At 44.7% G+C, this 6,807-nt stretch overlaps 1 non-coding gene across 1 annotated transcript; it reads right to left on the minus strand.

Annotated features, from left to right (window-relative positions):
* Window positions 1-2,695: 2,695 nt before the first annotated feature.
* TRNAE-CUC (transfer RNA glutamic acid (anticodon CUC)) lies at window positions 2,696-2,767 on the minus strand. Its single transcript has one exon. It is a non-coding gene; the product is annotated as a tRNA-Glu (tRNA).
* Window positions 2,768-6,807: the final 4,040 nt, after the last annotated feature.

Raw genomic sequence — 6,807 nt, forward strand, 5'->3', positions numbered from 1 at the left:
CTACTGAACAGATTTACACCAAACCTACAAAAGGCACTTCCTTGACCTGAGGACTACCTCTCTGCCAAATTTCTAGTAATTCTGTTCAGCCGTTCGGGCTGTAGCCCTGTCTAAAGGTCCTATGGAAAAATGCATGGGAAAAACGCGTTTTGGGACCCCCCTTTTATCTCAGCCCCGCTTGACGAATCCCCCCGAGACTTTCAGGGTAGGAGCGGAGCGTAGCGTCCCACCTATTTTGGAAAATTCGCGAGGATTCGTCGACCGGCGCCAAAGTTATTCAAAATAGAATGTTGCGGATTTCCTATGGAAACGTGGTCCTAACTATAACTACCTACTGGCGACCGCCAGTAGGTAATATATATATATTTTTTATTATTATTTAGGTGGTGGGAGCAGACAGCAATGGGGAGCGGGAGGGCGGGGGGAGACACGTGGAGGCACGGGAAAGGAGAATGGAGAGTGGTCAAGTTACCGGTAGAGTCAAGCTATTATGTGCAGTAACACAAATGGTGTTTCTCGGGTTATAGGTACAACAATCACACCGCTCTTCAGTATGGGCCAAAAGAAGGTGGTGTGAAGTTCACCAGAAGAAGAAGAGGAAGACTGGGTGAACAGGACTATTAATGCTAGGTGGCACCTATCGAGCACAAATGGAGACCCAGCCAGCAATCAAGCTATGATGTACAAGAACACTGGAGGGGGTGAGGGGCGTATATCAGGTTATAGCGATTCAGAAAAAGGACTCACTGAAGAGTATCAAAAGTGGTACTCACCATATAAAGATGACTAGGGCCCAGAAATGCCTTGTTAGTAGAAGCCTCTTGTCAGATGTCTCCTATGGGTGGGGCAACTGCCTCCCGGGGCAGGACCCTCCTCTCTGAATACCCCTGGGGTGTGGGGGCATGTTACACAAGGTCATCTGAGGTATGAGCTACTGTCTCAGGGGTCCTAGAGCAGACGCCTCCTGAGCCAGGTATCTTGAGAGGGGCGATTGAGGTCTCCTGTGAGAGTGAGTCTGCTGCATGAGGCCTCCCGGAGAAGGAGCATGGAATCTAAGGTCCCTGTGTACAGGGCAGTGCTGTCTGCTGGCTACAGGGGCAGGGTCTTTCTGCCACAAGTCTCTGTAGTGTCCTGATGACACGTCATTGTGCAGCCCCCTACAAGAGGGCTGTGCCTGCACTCACCTTTCCAACACAAGTGCCACCATCAATGTACTTGTTCCAGGTTGGCTTGGGTGGGATTTTATGAATCCAAAGCTGCAAAACTGTGCATGGAATGGTAAACTGCCTTTGTTGTTTTTGCCTCTGCATGGATAACACTTGCTAATCTTATATTTGAAAACCTTGCCAAAAATATCACTTACATCAAAGTGATATTTTTGTTTATTTTAATTTTAAATACCCCCTTTGAATTATATATGCTAATTTATTCAGGTGCATATTTTAAAAGAGCAAATGCAGAATTATCAAAGTTGTTGAGGTATTCGATTAATTGAAAGGTGATAATTCAACTTGTTCAAATATATTTTTTTCTTTTTTAGCATGGCTTGATATTTGATTTCTAGTTTATTCTTAAACACTTAACGGTATCGATTGCTTAAGAATAATAACTAGACAGGGGCTAAGGGGACATGTTAATTCCAAGCGGCAGGGACCATTTTGCTAGGTTTCTGTAGTATCCTGATATAGTGTTGTTCTTGCCATTTACTTCTCCATCAGTGGAACACTGTGGAGATGATGTAATGTGGAATGTTCATCTATGCAACCCACAGTAGGAGTTGGGCTGAGCGCCTTGCTGGCTGCTCCTGGTGGGGCTGGATTACATCTGATTCACTGCTGAATACTGATCCTGTACCTGACTTGAATAAACTATCTTGGATCATACCTACCAGCGTGGACTAGATTACTACAGTTTCCTTGGGGCAGGACTACCCCCTTCTTAGGGTTGTGACCTGGCTGTTTTTTACTGGCCTGGTGTGTATTTTTACAATAAAAATATTGAGAAAAGCATTTAAAACCATGTTTTGGCTCTCCTGAAAAATAAGCCTAAGACAACACCCACATACATAATTATGCGAGGTGTCAAAATCGTTTCAGAAGAAAGCCTTAAAAATAATCCTGTCAATTTTATAGAAATTATTTTCACCTGTCAGCTCTTAGCTATTGCAGAGTAGCAAAACGTAAACAAATTGCAGGTATTTTCTTCCTAAGAACGGTGGCTACCCCACTCCTTGAACACACCCTGCTGTCGCTTATCTAGTATTGTTCTGGTATAGCAGGGACGTTTGCTTCTTGGGGAAATCTCCTAGAGGTCTGTGGATAAACCAAGACCCCAGAACGAATTTCAACATCGACTGGTTACAACTTCAAGAGCTGTTACTTGGAAGAAAAACTTCCTAAGGAAAAGTGTCACTCAGATGTTATATGATTACGAATATGATTACTTTCGTCAACCAAAAAGTATTCTTAAGCTTGGTGAACCAGCAGTCACTCACTCTATAAGTGGTCTCTCTCTGTCCATGAAATGTTGTTATTACCGGTGACAACGCAATTGAAGACGAAATGAAAGCAATGGAACTGTTACATTTTTAAAATGCAAAAAGTGTGTTTCAATACAGCAATAGAAAAGGAAAGGAAACGTACCCTTGACAAAAATAAACTACAGAAGTGAAAACAAACCCAAAGAAAATATTACCTTCCCTGACCGGGAATCGAACCCGGGCCGCGGCGGTGAGAGCGCCGAATCCTAACCACTAGACCACCAGGGAGTGTGACCCAGCATGAATTACATGAGAATTGTACCATGTGGCTGAGTATGTTCCGCTTCCTGTGTTTTTGTTCATAGGCTATACTAGGTAGAAAACAGTAGTGTTTATGAAAGGAGGGAAATAGCAACAGACAGTGCACAGCATTAATACAAACTACGAGGAAAACAGTGATTGCACCTTAACCCCTTCGCTGCTGCGGACATTCCGCTGCAGCGCTGGGGGGGGCAGGGGGGCAGCGCGGTGGGCCTGTGCTCATGACGGAACGGTTCCGTCATGACTCCGCCCATTTGCGTTGTCGCCCCGCACAGGCGGGGAAACAGCGCCGCGCAGGCGGAGCGGCCGCCAACAGGATTGTCATGACGGAACCGTTCCGTCATGAGCACACGCCAACCGTGGCTCATGACGGAACGGTTCCGTCATGAGCGGGGAAGGGGTTAAATAAACTGAAATCTGTGGATGTCACCCGATCCGAGGACGTCTGTCACCTCATCACACACTGGAGAATGGAAACATCAAGACTCAATTACAATCAACAAAAATAGAAAGTACAATTAAAAGGGTGAAAAGAGCTTCTTCTCGGGCTCCCTGTGGGCAGCCCTGAGGTGTCCCAGGTGCACACCTGCAGGAGCAGCTCCCCTGGACAGTCTCCTTTGGATGATGGGAACTGTGTCCCTAATTGTAGGGTGTTATAAAACGGGACTACAAGTCCCAGCATGCATCGTAAACACCTGACTTGTGTGTATAAGTCATGCCTGGACCCAAGAAACATAAAAGCTCGAATGGCGGTTGTGGGACGTGCACGTCCGGGTCAGTGGTACTTTTACTTTCACAATATAGGAGATGTGGTCCGTCGGCTAGACTGCCGACTACAGACTTTGGTACAGGAAACGAGGGTACAAACCTCGGGGTCGCGTCCACATCCTGTGATTCTGGGCAAATCAATTAATATCCCCGTTCCTGAATGTGTAATGTAAATACGGCGCTCATGTACAGCGATTCAATACCTTCGGGTCGAGTTCGCGCTATATAAAAGATGCAAAAATAAAAATGCCTGTAAATTGTAAACCATTTCCCTTAAATAAATGAAAAGTTTCACCTTCGTATAGACAAGTACTCGTTCTGAGCCTGCGCCAACATTTCATTTATTTAGCGTTTAAAAATACCAGTTTAAATTCACATAATCTTTCATGTAGTACTTTGATGTTTCATCTCAGTAATAACCCTCTATTAAACGTTTCCATTTTCAAGAACGCACACTACAGCCTACAATGAAAAGGGACAAATACGTCCCAAAAGGTGTAGCACTTACACATTTCCCGTGATAGATTTCAAAAGGTTTGTGATTCCATTAGTAAATATTTGAACTTGTACGAGGTGTGGCCCTAAATAAAAAGTATCAGCACGCTCTAATATGAGTATAATATTATAAATCGTATTTAAAAAAGGTGTCCCATTGTCAAAATGTTTGCTCAGTTTAAAAAAAAAAAAAAAAACATTATTCTCCCCGTCGGGAACCCCGGTCTCCCGCGTGACAGGCGGGGATACTGACCACTATACTATCGACGAACCGATAGGCACTGCGTTTCAGAGCATCTATTTTTCGAGCCTCTCAACGTGCCCGTGACTGGTCTTATTTATCAACTCCTTCACACCAACACAGGGGGCCACAGCCTAAACAAAAACACACACGCCTCCCTCACAGCCCACAACAACCTTCACGCCTCCCAGTAGACACTCAGCAGCGCTCTCAGCAGCATCATCTGATGGCAGAGTCACAGCAACCAGCTCCCAGGGCTGCTTCCGACTGGGCCCGGCCTGGCTCTTCAGCCCAGGGGCCCCTGGCTCTCTCTGATGATGGGGTATTGCAGTGGGGGCTGCACACAGGGAGTGGGGAGGGAGGGAGACACTCCCACCCGCCTGTGTCAAAGGAGAAAGCTGGCTTGTAAAGGAGAAGAGAGGAGGCAGGAAAAGCCCAGGTGTGTGAGTGTCTGAGAAAGAGGCGCTTTATATTGTAAATCAGAGGAAAAAGAGATCAGAGTTTGCAAAATTCCTTCGAGCCGGATTTGAACCAGCGACCTAAGGATGTCTGCCTCTCCACTACAGTCCTCCGCTCTACCAACTGAGCTATCGAAGGCTCCATTGAAGAATGCTGATAAGAGGGTATATGGCATGAGAAACTTCTTGTTTCTGATCAACAAATCAAGGACTTTATAAAGCTGGAAACTCACCAGATATTTGAACTTGTAGGGAAAATGGCCGAGTAGTCACTGAATTTCATTATATATTTTTCTTTACAATTTTTGGAATCCAAAAGTAAATAAACGGGTGTTATCTTCTTCTATGTATATAGCGCGCAAACAAAATAGGTTTGTTGGAGCTAGCTCAGAGTTGTATTTGGGTTTTGCTTTAGGTATATTTTTTCTTTACAGTGTTTCATGTTCACTTTTGGGTATATTACTGTTGAGAGCGCTAATTTTCTATTAAAAAAAAAATCTGCCACTATATATGAGCTGTTGCTACTATTCAACCGTGTGTACATCGCCTTCCATCCTGTTTAAACGTCATCCTATGTCATATGATTCTTGATTCCACTACTAAAATAAACTTTAATAGTTTCACAGAAGTAAGCACACAATGTTCTCAGAGGAATTCTCCAGAGTGTAGTCAGCCAGGGACAAATCTTGCTCCTTCTAGTTCTGTTAACATTGCATCAGTGAAACTGCAGAATCGAGACTGATCGAATCATAAATGGTGGTGGGAAAATCACAGAACGTCTTAATGTATCATGTGTTCCCATCCAATGTATGAACCCCACTGTCCGAAGCACTGTATGGGTGCGCATTTCTCCTACAATAGAGAGACCCTACCCCTATTCTTAGCAGGTCAGTCTTCACCGGATTTTATACTGAACTGTACTGAGTTCCTTACTTATTATTGATATGCAATGCAGCTATTTTACTAATGGAATTGTCTGTATTTTAACTTTAAAACTTACATAAAGCATTAAAAAGATCAATTGTCTGTCATTCTTATGAGAATGTTTTAGAAGTGCTATGTCGGCCCAATTTGGGGGCATATTATGAATAGACGGCGACAAATATTGCAAAGCGCACTTAGCGCTTTTTTTATTTAGCGCCGTCTATCGCTGGAATTTATCGCCCGGTTAGCACGTTATTAACAACGCGTATCACCGAGGCGATAAAAATTCCAGCAATAGCAGGGATATCGCCATTTTCCATGGAACAACGCTGATTTTCCAGCGCTGTTCTGTGGAAAACGGCGATATGGTTGATGATAGGGCCCTGTGGTCTTAGCCCCACAATCCACCTCCCATGTTAGGTATGCCTTAGTCAGGAATTTAACAGACGTTAAATTCCTGCTTTAAGGCCGAGTTAGCGCGAAAAAGATCTGCGCTACACCGGACGGGGCCTCGTTGTAAATTTTCGGGAAGCCCCGTTAGCGAATTTTACACTGAAGTTTTACGAGGCTCGCCTACCTTGCATCTCATTAGGGATGCGAGGCGAGGCGGAAAGAAAACGGGTGCTAAGGCAAGGAAACACGCGCTAGAGTGTCTTTGTTAATAAAGCGATAAAATTATCGCCACTTTTCGCCCGAAAACGGCTGCTAAAGCGGTGATAATGTTATCGCCAGCCCTTGATAATATGCCCCGTAATTTTAAAAGTTACAGTTCCAATTGTGGAGCACTAAAGTCTGAGCTACAGGGACTGCACCACTCCGGAGGTTGAACCTCAGTCGCTGAATTCGCTTGGCTTTAGCTAGAAATCTTATAGGAGTTCCACAGGCCAACAGATCTTGGTGGCAGAGGACGGATCCGATTGGAGCAGACCTTGGGCTCGATATTAATGAGATGTAGAACCGGGTCCGGTGCCTTCATGATCAAAACGTTTTTCCCCGCGATTTAAATTGACCCCGCCAACTTGATCCTGGTCCCACAGAGATGAGGGGGGGCTGAAAGACGAACAACGAGGTATCAATTGGGATTGCATGAAGTAAGCTGTGTATTGCATGTTGGGAGTTGT

Source organism: Triturus cristatus, chromosome 4_1, assembly GCF_964204655.1.
Source record: "Triturus cristatus chromosome 4_1, aTriCri1.1, whole genome shotgun sequence".
Taxonomy (NCBI): domain Eukaryota; kingdom Metazoa; phylum Chordata; class Amphibia; order Caudata; family Salamandridae; genus Triturus; species Triturus cristatus.